A 20761-nucleotide genomic window follows, 5' to 3' on the forward strand; every position below is an offset into this window, starting at 1 on the left:
AAACAGAACGATCACACAGTTAATACTCGCAACACAGACACTTGGTTTGTTCCCCATTTTCGCACTGACTGTAAGTTCCAAGCATTACAGCACAATCTTCCAGTAATTTTAAATAGATATAAAAACATAAATAACCCTACTAAGAAAGCATTGCGTGAATTATTTCTTCAAAAATAATTCCTGACGTATAATTCGCGCCCAAGTACAGCTGCTCATCCCTTGTATCTTATGCAAAGATGTTTTCTGTATTTCCCTATCGTAATTTATTGATGATTTTGTGCTTTCTGGATGTCCTGTTTTTGTGAAAACTGTAACCTGACTATGTGTTCGTTTTTATTTTTTTGTGTGTATGTCAATGTTCTCAACAAAGTCTGCTCCTATGCCTTGTAACGGCTGCCTGGGCCTCGTCAAGCTGTATACCTACAGCTTTTAGTCCAGGCAGCCGCCAGAATTTTCTGGAAAATAAATGAAATTGAATTGAATTGAACGTTGGGCTTGCTTCACGAGCGTTTGGATAATTCGATGCGCAGAATTTCTTTGTAAAATGAATAAAAAATTATGTAATTCAGTTGATAGAGCGCCACCTCACTTATCAACTGTCGCTTCAAAGAGAAAACGTTCCCAAACATTTATTCTTGCAGCGTTCACCTACGCTTTACGTTCTAGTGTAGAACTATACATCGAAGGCGTAGTTTAGATCGGTTTAATATCAACGCATAAACTCAGTTTGTTTTGGACACGGACGTCAAAGGCCGCATGTGAACAAGCAGACCCACGTTTGAGCTGCTTTAATCCGGTGAATACATCTTGTAGGTATGGTAGACGCTTGCCAGTATAGAGATCTGCAAACCAGAGAGCGCATGAACATTTGAATGACACGCTTTGAAACATCGCTGCACAGACACTGGGTAAAAACGGTTATGTACAAGTAACACTGAGAACAAACTTATGTAGGCCTATACCAAATGATTATCGCGTTCTGTTGCTAAATAAGCTACTTTCACTGTAAAAGGAGCTTTGTAAGCTCCTAAAAAAATACAGCTGTAAAAAAAATACAGGGATCACCCCCTACAGCACATTTTGACAAGCATACTACGATGGCGTCGGCACATTGAAGTATAAAGCGCTCGCATCTGCCGCCCTCTGCAAAACTCAAGGCGAAAATAGTCCCAAGCTGAAGAAAAACATCGAGCAGAACCTGAAAGAAAACTTAGGGGCGATGAATTGGATTGACGCAAAGAAAATACGATAGCAATGCTCTTTCACTCTCTAATGTATTCCAACTGTGATTCTATTCCAAAGCTGATTATATTGTCTTTCACTCACCAATCTATTAAAATCCCGAGTCGGTCCCGATTCCGATTCGGTTCCAATTTTGATTCCAGGCTTATTCTATTTAAATTAGTAATCTGTTCTTTTATTCATTTCATCGAGTCATCCTTAGTTCGGCGGCTCCCTGCCCTCTTCTACAAGTGGAGACAAGTGAGGGGAGAGGGATACGAATGGTAGGTGGACAGAGGGAAAGCCGTGCAACCTGCCGTGGTTGGAAAGTAGAGGCTTCACACAGACGCAGCCGCAGTCGATGCCGGACAGTTTTTGCTCTCATGCACCTCCTAAACACAACCTGTCACCTTTCACCTGCCCACCGCGGCAAGTGAAAGGTGGCAGGGACCATGGCACGTGGAGGTTCTCGTGCTGGTGAACTAAATTAACTCCACCTACACGCAGCGCTGAGAGGGTTCGAAACCACTGCCAGCGCAAACCACGCTCTGCGAACCAGTCACACATTATCACGACACCATCGCGCTGTCAATGCCTTACCGCAATCACCTCTCTGTAACAATTTAAAACAAGATAAACGTTTTTCACCACCACCCGCACATCAACGTTCCGTCGCGCACACAAATCCATCAAGAAAGGCCAGCCAGTGAGGGGAAGCGGCCACCCCTCACTCCACGTGTTTTAAATGGCAGCCACACGAGGTGCGCGTTAAAAAGCCTCGTTTTCTTAATCTTTCGTATCTTTCATCCTGTCGCTGTGCGCTGGTAAATGCGCCTTTCCAGGCTTTTCAGGCTTCCTGCCCATCCAATTTCCGTGGCCGCGCAATCGAGCAACTTGAGTCGGAAGGTAGGAAGAATCGACTATGTCGCCTGCGTAGAGCATATGTAGGCAGAGACGAAATTAGCAACGCTGCCAAGCGCGTCTCTCAGGCCGATGAAGAGCGGGCGAGCCCTGTGGGGCGTTGAATACCGGAATCAGCGAGAGGCCCTGAGCGGCCTGCCGAGCACGGAAAACAGAAGCGGTGGGAAGCGGCAGCACGCAAAGCACCGAAAGCGGCAAAGGGAGGCAAGTGCGCTGTCCAGCTAAGAACAGCGGCTCATCGGGAGGCTCCTCAAGCCGTGAAGGCCGCCAGGGAGGCCAAGCATGCACTCTGCCTAGCTCTTAGAAGCACGTGCAGTAGCCCATAAGTGTGGTCAATACCCGAAGGCGTCTACCAGCATTTATGCGTGGTCTTAAAGTGTTCTGTGCATCTCCAGCTAGGAATAGACGATATGCGAAATTGCTTGGCGGTCTGGCAACACCGCGCCCACAACTTCCGGTTTCCATCTTGGCGCGGTCGAGCTCGTCGAGCTGGTGCATCGTTTGCTATGCGTGCTTTCTTCTTGCAAGTGGAATTTCAACTGGCAAGCTTCAGCTGCTGCGTTGTTTTCACAGCTGATCTTCGACCAAATGTAGGTGCTTTCAATAAGCGCCAGCTTACTCCTACCGCATCCTCAGCTTCGCTTGAAGTCTGGCGCTGACGATCACAATAATCCGCACTCGAAAGTGGGTTGGAAAGTCGAACCGTGACCGTGTGCTGTTGTCGTTTTAATGCTCGCATTAAAGCACCAGTTCAAGCATCACGCATTATCATGGCTATTTGATTCCCAGGTGGACGCGAATTCATCTGGTAGGGTAGCGAGCGGTTATTTTGCGGTGAGTGCGCACGTGTGTTGACAAACTTCTGTGACAGCGCGAACTTTCGTTCGCGCTGACCAGCTGCGTAATTCGATTCCTTTACTGTAATGTGCAATGCGCATCCGCGGTTTTCAACGTCACCGTTTCAGAGCCCGGCGTCGGTTGATTTTCGCCACAATTCGTTGAAACCGCATCCTGCTTAAGACGCAGTCAGTCGACATTAACAAGAGGAAAGTGGCCATGCACATATAATTCAAAATATTGTAAGCAAAGACGCAGCTTTTTTTTTTCAGATAAGCACTGAGCCACCGCGGCGGCTTGGTTAGAGAAAGATGTTACAGCTGTAGGTGTATGCACGGACTCGATCGATACGCTGGTCAAGCTGTGTGTGCAGGGGCTAAATTAGCATGTTCGGTTGCTTCCGAAACTTAATTAGCTTACTCCCAAACTTGGACAAATGGCTTTGTTGCGAAGCAAGCTGTTGGAGCTTGCCACAACGATAATAAAATCTGATGGCCTGAAGCGTTTTCAGAACACTGTTGCACGTACTTTCTAGCTTAGTTATGTTAAACCTGGAAAGCGCATAAAAACAACGGACAACAGAAAGAGACAGACACACGAGCGCTTACTTCCAACTGATTTTTATTTTCATGCGAGAGCAGAATATATGTACACTTCAGATCACCTGCGCATGCGAAGAAAACTCAAACAAGATAAAATATTATCTGGCTGCACATGCAAAAGAAGAAAGATATGCAATCTCTTTCTCAGACAGCAAAATCGACGCACCACTTACACATTCATCGCCAGATCGTGCTATCTCACTTGCCTCAACAATTTCACGCGTTGTTTTACACTTACTTACTTGTCCGTTGTTTTTATGCGCTTTCCAGGTTTAACATGTCTAACCAACTCGCCCAAATGCAGCCATTATTGTATTATTCTAGCTTAGACATGCGTCCCTCCTTCATAATAAAGTAGCTATATTATTCGATTCTTTTTTTTTTAGATTTTCGTCGCCGCAGATATCGAAGGTATAGGAATCCTCAAGAAATAAACCATTCGCACCTCAGTTTTTATACGTAGGGTGTATTGCTTCACAAAGACTCCTTAACGCGCATAACATATGCGTATATGGTCCAGAGAGTTTGCTCGCCCTTCTAAAACTAATTGAACACGGGAAAAACTTAACTGAACACGTAGCAAACTAAGCAGTAATCGGCATACGGTTCTTCGAGTGAACATTCCGCCACGGCACAAGCGATTGGCCCGCTCAAAAAAATTACCTTCTCTATTACGTTGTTCAAGTATGCGTCTATATATATTCACGCCCGACCGGAGAGTTGATAAACGCACGAAATCGGCTTCTAATTTTGATCAGAGACAACAAAGGCTGTGGTCCTTATCTTAATTTAAACGCAAATCACCTCGAGAGATTTGTCAAAAATCAGCGCAGAAAGCGAAAGCTGCGCACTGATCCGCGTGCTGACACATGATACCTCGCATGGCGTTTTGTGTTACTAAAACGTTGGGACGGAGTAAAGAAAAAAGAAATAGAAAAGTGAAAAGCTTGAACGCACCTAGTTCTGTCACGCATCGTAGTGTCTTTTCACAGTGGAGAGGGTAGCGCAACACTGCATCGGCATTTTTTTTTTTTTTTTTTTACAAATACTGCTATCCCAGTTGGGACATTGCATTTTACTTTTCAAACGAAGCGCAGCCGTTTTAACCCAACGCTGGGCAGCGGTTTCGTTTTCTGTACCGTGCCAACATGGAGGACTTAGTTCTCGGAGCGCCGAGAGATGGCGCTGCGCATTTCGCATATCGTCTATTGCACGCTGGTACCTGCTCGAGACGACGAGATAAGCTGCAAATATTTGTGCAGATCACCAAGGTTATCGGGCATTGGTGGGAAACTTTCATATATACTATTGTGCAGCAATTCCAGACGTCCGCGCCAATTTCAGCCGTAGCGGTTGGAGGAAAGCTGGTTTGAACGTCGCATCGTTTCCGCGGCAAAGGTGTCCAGCTGAAAAAATTTCATCCCTGAGCAGCATTCGATCCACCGTCTGCGATAACAAGGCAGCTGCTTTTCTTGATGACTCAGACAATTCGGCGACCGCCGCACTCTGGCGCGCTGCGTGCATCTCAGCGATTTATTTTTTTTTTGAACATCGTGTCTCCTTCGGTCACCAGGTGCGCTGAAGTAGTTGAAACCGAAACTAACTAGAGTTTCCTACCTCTCGCTAGGCCACTTCGTCATTTACTTCTGGAGAGCGATGGTGGAGTTTAGTTTAAGATCTCGTCATCAGCATCTCGAGCTTGAATCAAATGGGGGGAAGAACACATTCCATACTTAACTCTAAATTTCTCAGTAATAAATACGTCCTTTGCTGCTAACAACAAAAAAGGACTGACCTGTCCTCACTGTCTATTTAAAGACGGGATTCATGATCAGGTCATTCATGCAGTTTTGCGTTAGTCTGAGATGGATGCGAGCGCTGCGCCCACACCTAACATGTTCCAGTGTTGACACCACACCCCGATTTCAGCGGAGGCTGCTGGGGCACCTCTTCGTCGAGTTCAGTTTGAGATGTTTTGTCTCCACACCGAAAAAACGCGCTCCAGGAAAGGTTTTGACCAACAAAACTTTCTTCAGCGCAGTAAAGGTGTTTCCAAATTATTTTAATAAGCGTGCGCCTGAAGAGTACACCAATAAGAAGCCCACAATTCAGAGGCGCGCGGGTACCTGCGTGAGCGGCGACCCTCAGTGTCGCGGCCTTTTGACTCCTCCTGGAGTTACCTTCGAGCATTGTTAACAGCAGTCATGCGACTATCGTGGGGGCCGCAGTCACCACTCTGGTGCCTCTGCGCCTCACTGCGTACGACTCAGCACGCGTTTCTCCGTTCCTGTGTCCATGCCATCATGCCTGGGAAGGCGATGCTAATCAAATGCAGTGAAATCAATATTCGGCATAAGATGCTGGGACATAGGTGATAGATATAGAGCAAAGTCATCACAAAACTAACGCCACTACCATAACACTTTGTATACATATATAAGCGCCCTCCTAATTGTCTCTCCTTGTACTTCGTGCACTTCCGTTGTCCAGACCGCTGGAACACTAACTTACGCATTGAACGGAAGGCTGATATATCTTTGTGCTAATACACCCTGCTGTGTGCGCGCCAGGCGGGAGCTGCTTCAGTACTCGCTCGTGTACCTTGCTAGCTATGTCAGCTTTAGACATTACTTCTTTCCTGTACGCATACTCAAGAGCTGCAGTTCGTAACGCTCGCGTACAGTGAGCTCTGCAAACTGAATTCCCATGGTTGCGACCACCTGGGAGCATGCTTATAGTGCTTTAATTATGCACTTTCTGTAAAATACTCGAGTAAAACTAAATACAGCAAGTAAAATTGTATCTAGCTGCCGGCGTGACAAAGGCAGCATTTCTTTACTAGCTGCTTTGTAGGCACTTTGCAGCTGCTTTGCAGACATGACACAAAATCAGCGGTTGCTTTTGCACCTTCTCTTCCAGAAGCTTGTGGCTAGGGTGAGAACTGAACGCGTGCTCGGAGTAAGCCGCTCATAAGCATATAGCGCACATAGCGTGACCACTGTCTTGTGCACATGCTACTAAAGCTTTGCAGCTTAGACTAGATGCTTACCATTGCGCGCACTTTACTACTCGCCAAGCTACCGCGTGTACACTTGATGGTGCTTCTTTTCCCAACTCTATATTCTGCCTGCTCTGTACGCCTGTTGAGTTTTGTGAAGTGCGATTTCGTAAGGCACGCTGACGCCTGACGTCCACCAACACGCTTGCTGTCCTAGGAAACACTCTGCTTCGCATCTATTGAACCTCCTCTCACTGCCACTTGCTTCTATTGCACCAGAGCTGAATTTAATCTCATTTTCCTGAATTGTCTGCAGAAACCCAAGCCCCCGCTGCAATACGGACCCTTAGCAAAAACTAATGCGTTTGGAATATACGGTGGGCTATTTAAATTGTATTTTGAACATATTTTGTATTCGTGAATGCACTAAAGATATGTAGGAAATACGTTCCTGAAATTTCAAGCTTGGTATTCGAAATATATTTTTAAAATGTGCCAAAAATACCTGACTTGAAGCATACTTCGAGCACTTTTCAAATACGTGAAAAAATATGTATGCAGTTTTATCATCTTGTCAGTGTATTAAAAGTGTATTTTCGGAAATATGAAATTAATTCATCCAAAGTATACTTCAATTCTAAAAAACGGGCAGTCCTTGTAAACGTATATGTATGCAGTTTTAGCATCTTGTCAATGTATTAAAAGTGTACTTTCGTAAATATGAAATTAATTCATCCGATGTATACTTCAATTCTAACAGTTTGTTTTAACGTATTTGCACCACACTTCTAGCTGCCGTTGAACAGTCGAGTTCTCTAAATCGCATTTCGGGAAATGGCATTTGCGTGCTGTCAATGTATTTGAAGTGTACTTCCGTAAATACCCAATTAATTCGTCGAAAGAATACTGAAATTCTAGCAAATTGCAGTCCGCATTAGCATGTTTGCAGCGCACTACAAGCTGTCGTTGAACAATCTAATGCTCGAAATCGAGTTTCGGGAAATCGCATTTTGGTGTTCGCCATGTATTTAAAGCGTACTTTCGTAAATACGCAATCAATCCGTCTGAAGTATACTTAAATTCTAACAAATGCGTAGCCCGCGTAAACATATTTGCATTACATTTCAAGCTACCGTGGAAGTATCTGGGGCTCGAAATGACGTTTCAGCGAAGAGTGAAAACTTTCCCTTTCTTGTCATCCTTTCGTTTATGGTAACCTCTAGCAGGAAGTTGATCACCACTTATACCTCTGCTACACGGGCGCTTCGAATGCCTTCCAACCGAATGTCATCTAACGCTGCTACACGTGTTCTGTCTAAGGGAGTGCTTGAAGATAATATTACGCCAATGAATATTAACCGCGCAAGCATGAAAATTCCCCACGAGTGCGCCGATGAGGACGACTGCACTCATACTGTTGTTTACATCGCTGCGTAAGAACAGCTAGTGCTCTTTTCATAACATAAAACGCAATCTGCGATTTACTTCTATTAAACAATCTGGTTTCTTTTTCACTGGTTGTACTCGTGCTTGTTCACGCAGTGCGACAATATGTGGGAAGCGATGATGCGATCGCACGCCTGAGAAACACTTGGCAGCCGGGTTGTTGGCATCGCGCAGGATCGGCGCTTCTCGCTTCTTGTCCCGGATTTCTCCGACGTGACCAGTACTTTTTTTAAACTACTTTATCCAGAAGTATGTTTGGCGACTGTTCGCTTTAACTGAAACGGCCTAACTTGTTATCCACAAGCTAGCGACAGCGACGACTGCTGCTGGCCGTGAAGGAAGGCTCGGCAGTCTGGGTCACACCGGCGTTTCCCGTTCATCGTACGCGTGCCCTGCGATGTAAGCAATAGTTTATTTCAGGTCACTGTTGCCAAAACTACACCCGGTGACCATTTGCATTCGCTAAAGCTTGTGATTCGCTCTTCACAACCGCCGCAATCACTGATCCAACCCTGCGGACTCGCTGGGCCTAGTCGTCGCGGAAGGGAAGAGAGCCGTCGTCGACTGAAATTGATTTGGCAAGCGCTTATCGCTCATGAGTGTTCAGGTGTGCACATGTGAAATATAGCCGTTCGTTTCGCCCATTTAGAAGCGCGAGCATATTCACACCGCCGCCTCATCACCGTGCTCTCGCTCAGCCGCCAACGGTTCGCTCAGCGCTTCCAGTCTAAAGACTGGAACCGCCTTCCCTCTTCCGTTGCAACAATTAAAAAATTTTGGTTATTTCAGTCTGCCGTGCGCAATATAGACCATGCGAGTTCTTCTTAACATTGTATAAAACCTACCTCTTTCCTGTGTGTTCATATATTATTTAATTTCACCACTGTGTACACTCAAACGATTTTCATTGTGTTATATTAAGTGTTATGGGACTTTGTTTAGATCATTTTTAACCAAACTTAACTGTCACTTACAGTATTACTTGTATGTTTTTGTTGCCGTGCATATCTTTTGTTTGTTTATTGATTAAAACCCACTCCCCTCTGTAATGTTTATACCCTGAGGGTAACAATAAACAATAAATAAAGGCTGACGGTCCGCCGACCGGATTCGTCGGGGTCGTTGGCCTGAAAAACATGTCCCTCTACAATCACATTATAGCAAACTAGATATTTCACTATAATCACATGCTGTTGTTGAGCATGATATATACTGCCGTAGTCGGACTAGTGTGACCGCCGCCGTCGTCGTCGCTGTACACTGTTATGCCGGGAAACCCGCCCGGATTCCAAATCTGCAGGCCGCCAACTTTCTGCTGCGAACGTCCCTTTGACAAGCCCTGATGCTGCGCCGTAAGTCAGCGGGGTCTCAAGGAGAAGCATCGGCGAGCAGCGTGCCTGGACACGTCGCTGGGTGCCAGACTACGAGGCGCCGGTTTCCCTTTCCCCGGGGCGTCACCGCGCGCGGCAAAATTTGAAGCGGGTGGCCGGCGCGGTCGCTGGTTGGTCCTTTCGGACTGCCGTCGAGTGCTGCCTTTGGATTGGCCAGTTCTGAGGGGCCACCGTTCCTCAGGCTATAAAAGCCCCACCGCTGCAGCTTGGGAAGTGTGTAAGAGAGTGACCGAGTGACCGACCCACCGTGAGTCGAGTGCTGCTCACGAGTGGAGTCGGATGGTGTGACGTGCTTGTGTCTCGCTGATCGTCGCTGTGCGAGAACAGTCGCGTCGTGTAGCTCTCGGCCCCCGTGCCGTTTTTGAACTATATTATGCCCTGTACATAATGTATAAAGCGTTTTCTTAGTCTCACCGACGCCTGAATCGGAGTCTTCGCTACCGCTAAGAGAGCTGGCAACGCTCAGTCACGAAACGGGTGGCGAGCGCAACGGGACCAACTCTATGGCACAACATTGGTGGCAGCGGTGGGGTGTGTTAGCAAGAAGTGGCCGGATTCTTTTCGAATTAAGAAAACAGGTTTATTTTAAAACTTAAGGATACAAGAATGAGATAACTGGATTATTGATACGTAGGAGGTTCGGCGGATCTGCAGAGTTGGGAGGGCCTCGCCGACGCGTCTCGTATCGTCGGCGCCTCTCGGTCATCTCTCCTCCCCAGGCTGCAGCGGTGGGGCTTTTATAGCCTGAGGAACGGCGGCCCCTCCGAACTGGCCAATCCAAAGGCGGCGCTCGACGGCAGTCCGAAAGGACCAACCAGCGACCGCGCGGCCAACCGCTTCAAATCTTGCCGCGCGCGCTGGCGTCCGGGGGAGGAGGAAACGGCGCCTCGCTGTCTGGCCTCTTGCGACAAGTCCAGGCGTGTTGGTTGAAGATACTTCTCCTTAGGACTCCGCTGCCGTAAGGCGCAGCATCGTGGCTTGTCAAGGGGGACGCTCGTAGGAGAAAGTTAGGATGCGGGGCGCCTCGTGGTCGCTGAGCAGGAGCGTTAAATGTCCTGTGCTGGCGTGTTGGGACCGCGTGGCTCGTAAGAAATGTGAATGCTGACAGGTGCCTAAGTCACAACATTGGATGGCAGCTATGGGATCGACCGACATCAGCTACCTCGGCGCGGTGAGTGCCTGAAGTTTTCCTCAAACGCCAGACTTTCTCTAACACAGGTTATGGTAGCTTAGAGAATTTTGGTGTAGCATTGTGTTAACCTTGTATGTTTCAAGCCTAGGAAGAGTGTTTTGAAAACCAAGGGATGCTGAAGGGGAAAATAAGGCAGTGTGTAAAATGCTTGCGCGTGGCTAACTAGTAGTGATATAGTAGTGTACGGCAAGTATTTTCTAAAAGGGCAAACAGCAAGAGGCCATTGTGAACGATGGAGGGTTACAAGGTCAAAGAAATTCTCCAAATTTGTGAGGAGTTGGGCATTGATTTGGGCCCAGCAAAAAGAAAGAAAGCGATCCTTGAGGTCATGAGAACCGAGGACGTGACGGCTGAGGAAGCCGAAGAGGCCTGGGCTGATGTCATTGAACGGCGTGAGCGGGAGGAAAAGAGGGAAAAGGAACGTCGCGAGGAGGAAAGGGAAGAAGAGGAGAGGCGGGAGCGCCAGGCGCTTAGAGAGCACGAGGTAAGAATGATGGAGCTGGACCTCCTCGAAACCTCGCCAACGCCTATTCTTGCCTCCACGACAGTTCCCTCTAACGGTCCAAGAATAAGCGACCAACTGCCGCCCATGGTTGTCGGCGAGGATATGGATAGATACCTCGAGAAAGTTGAGCTTGTGTGCGAGGGTAATCACATTGAGGCTCTAATCTGCGGCCCAGAGCCTGGCTGTGAGTCACATGACGGTGACGCTGAAGCGCCAAGCCAGAGCGCGGCGTTCGTTGTAAAGTGCGATGCTACAGAGATTACCGCTGCGATCCTGGAAGATGAAGGCGTAGCGCCAAGATGTAGACCACAGGAGAGCGAGCAGCTGTTCTCTGCGGAAATTGAGACAGGTCGCTCTGAGTTCGCGACGGGCAGTGGCGCACCGATAGCGCCAACTGAGAGTTCGATCGTCCGCTCAGCGCTGCATCGAGACAAAGATCAGCTTAGTGAAGGTCAAACTCCAGCGTCTTGTGATAGACTGCCGGAAAACGAGCTATTGTGCTCAAAGGAAATAGCACCGAACGGTTCGTCAGGTGAACCGTCGCCTGGCACTGCTAGAAAAGCGCAGGTTTTGTGGCTGCGCGAGCAAAGTCTTGCTGGGGACGAGTGCATGGATTCTTCAAGACCAGATTTTGCTGGTCAGACGAAGGCTGGTAGCTTGAAGGATGAGGGCACCGAAATAACCGGATAATCGCACAACAGATCCGCTAGGGCAGTTCCCAAAAAGCGGCGGCGTAGAAGAAAAACCAATGTGAATGGTTGCGCTAAAAAGGGAAAAGTGCGGAAGAAGTTTGTACGATCGAGGGCCGGCAATGTGCGTAAGAGCCCGAAATTGTCACTTTGGAGCCCAAGAGTTCGCAGGGGTCGCGTAAACGGAAAGCCGACTCACCAGGCGCAGCCTGGTCTAAAGCGTACTACGCCGCTGTGGAAGCACCGCAGTAGAATTCCTAGGATTCGGGACGGGTGTGATGGACTCCAGAGAAGGGTGCGCGGTCGCCACACAAAAGAGCGCCACAGTGCACGCGCTAGTCAGAAAGGGGAACGACATGACTGGGACCGAGAAAGGAGGAAGCGCCCCTCTCGCTTTCGGCCAGGGTTGCCAGGTTTGGCTACTTTGCGCCAAATTGGCTACTTTTAGAACCGCTTGGCGACAAAAATTTGAACTTGGCTACTTGGCTACTTTTTGGCTACTTTTGAAATCGAAGTTAGGCCTGTAATGGACCTCTTTTTCTGCCAATGGTCCATGCATCTTTGCTTGTCAGAATGCCATACGTGAACACCATTATTCTGCGGTGCCAGTCTTTTTGTTGAAATTTTGCCTGTAATCATGTCCCAGACTTAAAATACTTCTCGCTCCTGTGTTCTCCCAGGCGAGATTCCGCCTCTGTAGGTTTCCTTAGAACCAGCAATAAGAAATGTCCCATCCCCATTCACTAAATGCGCTTCAGCTAAATAAGGATGTGAATTACTACTTAGCTGATATACCTTGTTTGCTCAGTTGGATACTGGTTCAAAGCGCGTTGATCGGTCGCACATGCTAGCCCGACATCCAATTGGATGATGCTGAGAATTGCAGTCTAGGGTAAAATTTTTCAAGGCAAATACGGTTTCCTTTTAGCCGATTACTGGGGAACGGGGAAGAGCAAAAGGCCTTGAAACGCGATGACGAAGGCTCTTTGTATCGTACAGCGATATCCCGACAGCCATGAGTTCACCAGTATACGGCTGAAAAGGAAGCCATGTGACCTGAAAAAATTTGACCAAGACTATGGTTTCTATGCCTTTAGAACATATGAACTGCATGTGGCGATCAGTCTGTTTTTGCAATATAAAGCTGAAAAGAAGATCCCAGGACAGAAACGGAAAAAGAAATAGGCATATCAAATCAAACCCTTCTTTATGGAGCAGTGAAGAAATTTCATGCAAAAATCAATGCCAGGCATGCCATATATATATATATATATATATATATATATATATATATATATATATATATATATATATATATATATATATATATAAGGGAATTAAAATTGCCATGGCTGTGGCTTAGGAACACCAATTATTTCTCCTCTGAAAAGAAGAAAAACTTTTCTGATTACTTTTCCCACACTCTCTTTCCCTTCAGAAATTCATCGCGCGTTTCCGTGCTTCTGTCCTATGGTGTTAATGTATTTCCTTTCATTTGATTTGCGATGATTTTGTAGCTCAGAGTTATTCGTATTCACAATTACCCTGCGTCCTGCAAGAATTATATACAGGGTGTTTAACCTAAGACTTTCTGCAATTTTTAAAAATAAGCTATTTGAATTAGATGAGTGCTTTTTCTGGCATAGCATTGTCAGTGGTGTAGTACATCATAATGCAGCTAAGACGTGCTAACTAGCAGGCTTGTTAACCAATATTTAATAGTTAACTTTTAAACTATTACCGTTGGGCTCCTTAGTTATTGAGAGGCATGCAGCCCACCATAAGTAATGTCCATATCCGTTTTTAGAATTTCGAGAACGCGATTATCCTCGGCGCTGTGGCCCAACAAATTTCGCCTACATCGCGCCAAAATACATGCGGTTTGAGAAGCTTGCAGGCAAAGCAACCTCTCCAGTGCACGTAACTCGTCGAAATAGCCAAAATTTGTTGGGCCACAGCGCCGAGGATAATCGCGTTCTCGAAATTCTAAAAACGGATATGGACATCACTTACGGTGGGCTACATGCCTCTCAATAATTAAGGAGCCCAACGGTAATAGTTTAAAAGTTAACTATTAAATATTGGTTAACAAGCCTGCTAGTTAGCACGTCTTAGCTGCATTCTCATGTACTACACCACTGACAATGCTATGCCAGAAAAAGCGCGCATCTAATTCAAATAGCTTATTTTTAAAAATTGCAGAAAGTCTTAGGTGAAACACCCTGTAATTCTTGCGCCCTTTATGCTCCTGGTGACGCTTTTCTGCAACCTTGGCGCTATTTTTGGCTACTTTTGACACTTCGGCAGCTGGTTGGCTACTTTTTTGGCTACTTTTCTGCTTTTTGTGGCTCCTTTTAAAATTTCGGACCTGGCAACCCTGCTTTCGGCCTTCCAAGCGCTGCCTAGGCTTTGGACGCATGCCGCGGAGAGGCGTGACTAATCAGCCCCTCAGCTTCTGTGAAGCATCAGCTGGTCGAGCGGCCGTCCGACCCCGACCGCGCAGGGCGCGGCTGAAGTTTGTGGATTCTAAGAATACATCTTCCTTGTATTTAGTGTTTGTTATTGTGGTCATTCACTCAGCTGTAAAAAGAAAGATGGAGGCAAACCAAAATTTGAGCTTCGGACTTAGAAACGGGCCGTATTGTTTCTCTAGCCTGATGGGCAGATTGATTCATGGTTTCGGCGGGTTCGCATTGCCATACCTCGACGATGTTGCCATCTTTTCGGACACTTGGGAAGAACATCTCGAGCACTTGCGAATCGTATTGTGCAGGTTGAAAGAGACAGGCCGTAATGTGACACCAGCTAAATGTCACCTAGGTTGCGGTGAAGTGACTTATTTGGGCCATGTGGTGGGGCGCGGCCGGCGTAGAGCTTCCGACATCAAGGTAGCCGTTATTGTAAACTATCCCCAGCCAACCAGTTTAGCTGGATATTACCAACACTATGTGAGAGACTACTCTGACCTTGCCAACCCGCTGACAGACGCGCTTCGAAAATCAAAGCCCGTTAAGGTGACGTGGAACTCGAAGAAAGAGAATGCGTTCCAAATATTGAAACAAGCCTTGAGCCATAAGCCGGTTCTAACGGCACCAGACTTTCCGAAAGGTTTCATCTTTGAATGTTACGCAAGCGATCGCGGAATGGGAGCGGTGCTATGCCAAGAAGATGCTAGTGGTCATGAAAGACCAATTTTGTATTTGAGTTGCAAACTAAGTTGTAGGGAAGAGGCAGAGGAGAGATGGTGCGCCTGCCTTGTGTGGGCAGTTCAGAAGCTGGCTTGTTATGCCTCCGGTTCTGAGTTTGTTGTGGGAACGGACCATTTCCCTCTAACCTGGTTAAGTAACATGTCGTCTAAAAGCGGCCGTTTGCTGAGGTGGAGAACGATCCTCCAGCAGCGCAATCTCGTTGTCCGCTATAAGGGAAGGTTGAACGCGAACGCCGATGCTCTTAAGTCGTGCATTTTAGGCCTCGCTTCTTTCAGTGACCTCCTCGTTACTTACCTTCTCTCGCTTTGCGACAGACTATCATGTTCAAAGGAAGAAAGGGGCAAAAATGAATGACCTCATTTGCTTCCTCAGTAGTGTGTTTCGGTCCAAATGATTTCAAGGGGACCAATATGATTTTCATTATTACTGCTGATTATTAAGTTCTCCTCCTATTTTGATGTGTTGATACTTTGCAAAATGGTTGTTTGAACCTTGTGTACCAGATCGTACACATGCCTCTTGCTGCAGCGGGAGAAAAAGGGTCCACCAATTTAGTTAAGTTGATTTGGATTATGGCTTTGTCTGGTGTTTGACGGGAGACAGAGGGCACTTGCTCGTTTTGGGTGTTGCCTTTTGCCGGTCGGTTTTGTAGTCTGCCGAACAACCAACCATGACCGGTGGCGAGAAGCAAGGGGATCGGAACGAGAGCAGCGAAGCTGGTCGAGGTGCCTTGGCGACAACGAGGTGAACAGAGCTCCTGGCCTGCGAGTGGGACCTGGTGCTCGTGAAGTTACCAGGACGGGAACTTGGAAGAGCCTGAGAAGATGCGCGCCAGGCATCCGAGCCACGTGGAAGCAGCTCGTCTTCCCGGCGCCTTATCTGATGGCGGGGGTGCTGTTATGCCGGGAAACCCGCCCGGATTCCAAATCTGCAGGCCGCAAACTTTCTGCTGCGAACGTCCCTTTGACAAGCCCTGGTGCTGCGCCGCAAGGCAACGCGCCCTAACGCTCCCTTGACAAGCCACGATGCTGCGCCGTAAGTCAGCGGGGTCTCAAGGAGAAGCATCGGCGAGCAGCGTGCCTGGACACGTCGCTGGGTGCCAGACTACGAGGCGCCGGTTTCCCTTCCCCCGGGGCGTCACCGCGCGCGGCAAAATTTGAAGCGGGTGGCCGGCGCGGTCGCTGGTTGGTCCTTTCGGACTGCCGTCGAGTGCTGCCTTTGGATTGGCCAGTTCTGAGGGGCCACCGTTCCTCAGGCTATAAAAGCCCCACCGCTGCAGCTTGGGAAGTGTGTGAGAGAGTGACCGAGTGACCGACCCACCGTGAGTCGAGTGCTGCTCGCGAGTGGAGTCGGATGGTGTGACGTGCTTGTGTCTCGCTGATCGTCGCTGTGCGAGAACAGTCGCGTTGTGTAGCTCTCGGCCCCCGTGCCGTTGTTGAACTATATTATGCCCTGTACATAATGTATAAAGCGTTTTCTTAGTCTCACCGACGCCTGAATCGGAGTCTTCGCTACCGCTAAGAGAGCTGGCAACGCTCAGTCACGAAACGGGTGGCGAGCGCAACGGGACCAACTCTATGGCACAACAACACTGAAAACGAGCTGAGGCTTTCGGATGCGTTTGGTAAGTGTCGTGTAGCAACACGGGAGTCCGTCCATTCCGAATGTCATTCCAATTCTCGAATGACATTAGACTCAGATGTCATTTGAACATTTCCGTGTGAGAACGTGTTAGCATTATACCAGCAAAAGCGCCTTGTGTACTTCTGGGCCCGAATACGCCAGCGGAACGGACCCCGACTGGCAAGGCCGACCGGCTCCTTAGACGCGCATGTATCTTTTGGTTGACAGTTCGACTCCTGACCTATGCCTGACACAAGTTTCAACTAGCAATCCCGTTCCCGATTAGTCGCCGATTCGAACGCAATCATTAGGGTACTTCTGCGATAATTTGGCAGCCCACAGTCTTTGCGCAAATAAAGGCCTGATGAACTGCTTTAATTCACGGAAAATAGCATGCCAGGGTGTTGTGTTCCATTGTGTGCCGGCTCGGCGAAGAAAGGAGCGCGGTGTTTTCGTTTTCCGCGGGATGAGGGACAGAGAAAAATATGGGAGGTGAAAGTGAAGCGTGAGAACTGGAAGGCGAATGACAACGCGAAGATCTGCGAGGGAAACCACAATGTCTGTGCTGTTTTTATGCATCATTAAAACTTCTTTTTTTGGCTAGTTTGTTCATACAGATAATGTAAAAAAATTTAGCGCGAACAGACACAGACCACGAGGAAGATGAGACACACACATACACAAGCGCTTGTGTTTGTGTACCGTCTTTCTCGTGGTCGTTGTCTGCGCTAAACCTTTTAGATCTTTTTCTAAATGTCGCTCACAGTTATGTGCTTTCAGTAGGAATAACATTATACTACACCGCTTCGCCCATCCGCTTGTAAGCACTGACTTTGTGCGGTTTGAATATATGTTTTTGCCTTGTTCACCAATCTCGCACTGTGCGCAACAGGAATTTTTGTGTGCCTTCAAAGCTGCAGCTCGAAGCCTAGTTAGAAACGTGAGTACAGCACGTGTTGCATCGCACTGCCTGGCATTGGAAGTAGCGCGCTTTGTTTTTGAGGCGGAACATTTTGAATTACCAGTTATGTGAAGGCTTACAAGCTAAATATATGAATCATTGCGTCTTTTAAATTTCAGTGAGCCACACTCAACTTCCGTGTCATTCACGGAGTGCCTCACGATTATCTTTACTCTCTCGCGATGCACACTTTTTTTTTGTTCAGAGCCACGGTGAAAACACGTGAAGCAGCTGGAGCCCGGTATTTATCGAAGGAATGCGCCATTGCACTCTTTCAACAGCTGCCCTTTACACTCGATCTTGAAAGCTGGTAGCAGCCGTCGAGGCTTCCAGTTCACGCAGATTAAGGAGCATTCCCCTCTCTCCTTTTCAAAAAAGAATATAATAGAGGCTGACGGGTGAACCTCCCACGTGCTACCTACCCACTTTTGTGGCCAGAGTAGGAAGTGAAAATGCAGTCTATGAACAGGGGAGTTTTGGTTGCAAAAACCTGCCTACGAGTCAGCCGTCCTGGAATTTTGCAAGTGGTCTTTTCGCAAATGCTAAATTCTGCGCAGCACAAATAATAGGCCCCTCCACCTTCATTTTCTCAAATTATTCACGGGAATAATTTTTCGAGGTGTTTGCGATTCGCAACGAACGCAAAAGTTAGGCCCTCGCGAAAATTAAGTTGTTTACAGTATATGGCTGGCAATACGACTAGTCGCGAAGAAACTTCTATTGTGAACTGGCCGTCGCTTTAAGAAAGCGGTCGCGAGGCACCAAGGTTCCTGCGCAGTACAGAAGTTCATCCCGAATACAGCTCTTTCTTCTCCATGTAAGGACACATCGCGAGGCGAATTGCACCGTTGTCAAACGCGCAAATACCGGTCCAAAGTTAAGCCAAATTTAAGTGAAGTTAAATTTGCCTGTCCGAAACCCGAATTAGTGCTGTCGCTTGGTTGGCGTCCACAGAAATACTTCGTGATCCTGTGCTTGTAATATCGCACCGCTTCCTTAACGCTTTTTTATTATCTCATTTGTTTGCGCACACACGACCACAGGCGCGAAATGACAGTTTCATCGTCTCTCTCATTTTAGCGCCACTTCGAGGAAGATCAGTTTGAGGGCAACAGAATGGATGGACGGCAGCTCCTCAAGTCAACGGCGGTCCCGACGTTTGGGTGTTCCGACGCGGAACACCCAAATCTTGTGAACAGACTGTTAGAGCGGTTTGTGACGATGCGCCTGCGCATTTACTTGAGTTGGCTAAGCCAGCCAGAAGAATCGGATGATGGGTACGGCAGCAAAACTGTCGCTGGCACAAACCTTGAATAAACTGTTAAGAGATGTCTCCTCCTAGGCATGCAGCCAGAGGCAGCTTCAAGCGGTTGATGATTTTTTTGAAATAAAATGCTGTGTACATCATCGTGTGGCAGGAGTCAGTTTGGTCTACTCATCACGGATAATCTTTTTCTGCTGTGTCTATTTTACTGTCTACAATAGACGACTGCGATGCAAAATATTTTTGATATGCGCGGCTGACTAAAACGTCAACTAGTTGTTCATCTGCATCAACAGACGCAGTTAAAGCCTTTTGCATGTCATGCACCTTATAAACTCCGTCATGTTCTGGCAGTACAAAAGGCATTGCTCTATAAAGCAGTCACTGCAGTTAAAATAACCGCTTTGAGCATGTGAGAAGGCCAAAAAGTAAGTGCTGTCCTAGCTGCACAGTGGTCATTTGCTCTAAAAGCTGCGCTTGTAAGCAAACGCTAGCTCTTTTCTCATTTATATCACTAAGCAAAAAGTGCTCAGAACTGTGAGCATATATGCAGAAACCTTATACAGCTCAGCCTGCTAGCGAAACCGCGTTCTAAAGAAGGATACCGGCCGACGCTCCGTAGCCCCGCATTTCATCGCTTGCCCCAAGATGGCGCCCACGAAGGTCGTGTCTCCACCCTGTACGGCGCAGTGCTGGCATCGAGGCACCCTACTTCGCGATTTCGCGACTACTTAAGCTTACTAAAGGCGCGCTATCACACGCTGCTACGCCAGTCATCGCGTGCGGCATCCCGAGCATTAGCACGGGGCAGACCCGTGTCCGACCCCACCGTACTACGCCAGGTACGGGCAGGTAACCTCGATGTATCGCGGCAGGTTCGCGTCGACGAGGTGGTTTTGCCAGACGGGACCAGGAGCAGCAGCGCGTCTGTCATCCGTGACGCATTTACGCGCCACTTTTCGCTGCTCTTTGCTTCTGGGACCGAAAGGCGAGCCACCAGCCCTTTCACGGACGCCCTCCGTAGCTTTTGCTCCACTCTACCACAAGTTCCGGACGATTTAGGCGCGCAGCTTAGCGCCCCGCTCACCCCCGACGAGCTGTTCGCCACGGTGAAAGGCATGAACACCGCCTCAGCTCCAGGCCCTGACGGCATAGCCACCAGCTTCTACGCGAGGTTCTACACCGTCTTGGAGTCCCACCTTCTCCAGATGGTGAACGCCTTTGTCAGGGACGGCGAGAGGCCGGAGTCTTTTAGAGAGAGCCGTGTCGTGCTCATCCTGAAGCGTGGCGGGTGCCCATCTGACCCGCAGGCGTGGCACCCGATCACTCTGCTTAACGCAGATTACAAGATCGTGGCGTCACTGCTGGCCAAAAGGTCGAGCAAGGTTTTAGCGGTGCTTGTAACCCCTGCGCAGACCTGCAGTGTGCCCGGACGCTCGGTTTTCTCGTCTCTCGCACTAACGCGTGACTTGTTCACGTTCACCTCGAGAACGGGAATCCCGGGTTGTTTCGTCTCGTTCGATCAGGCTAAAGCCTTTGATCGTGTCTAGCACCGCTACCTATTCGGCGTCCTCGGGGCTTTCGGCTTTCCGCCAGAGTTCGTGGAGCGTTTAGAGCAGCTGTATTCGGGCCTCACAGCCCGTTTGCTTTTTAACGGCTCGTTAAGCGACCCGTTTAGTATAGAACGCGGCATTAGACAGGGCTGTCCCCTGTCGCCAATGATGTTCGTCCTATGCTTGGACCCATTCCTGCGCCGCATAGCAGCGAGTCCATCGGTGCGCGGATTCCCCCTACCAGGTCAAGGTCAGGTCAAGGTTTCCGCATACGCCGACGACGTGTCCCTGTTTCTGCGGGACGAGGACAGCTACGTAGCGTGTTTACGGCTTTTCTCGAGTTATAGCG

General features: G+C 48.2%; 1 pseudogene; it reads right to left on the bottom strand.

Annotated features, from left to right (window-relative positions):
* Positions 1-722: 722 nt before the first annotated feature.
* The window catches only part of LOC149344319 (uncharacterized), a 51947-nt pseudogene continuing 31908 nt past the window's right edge, over positions 723-20761 (bottom strand).

This window comes from Amblyomma mixtum, chromosome 5, assembly GCF_055824585.1.
Source record: "Amblyomma mixtum isolate Tamu chromosome 5, ASM5582458v1, whole genome shotgun sequence".
Taxonomy (NCBI): Eukaryota; Metazoa; Arthropoda; class Arachnida; order Ixodida; family Ixodidae; genus Amblyomma; species Amblyomma mixtum.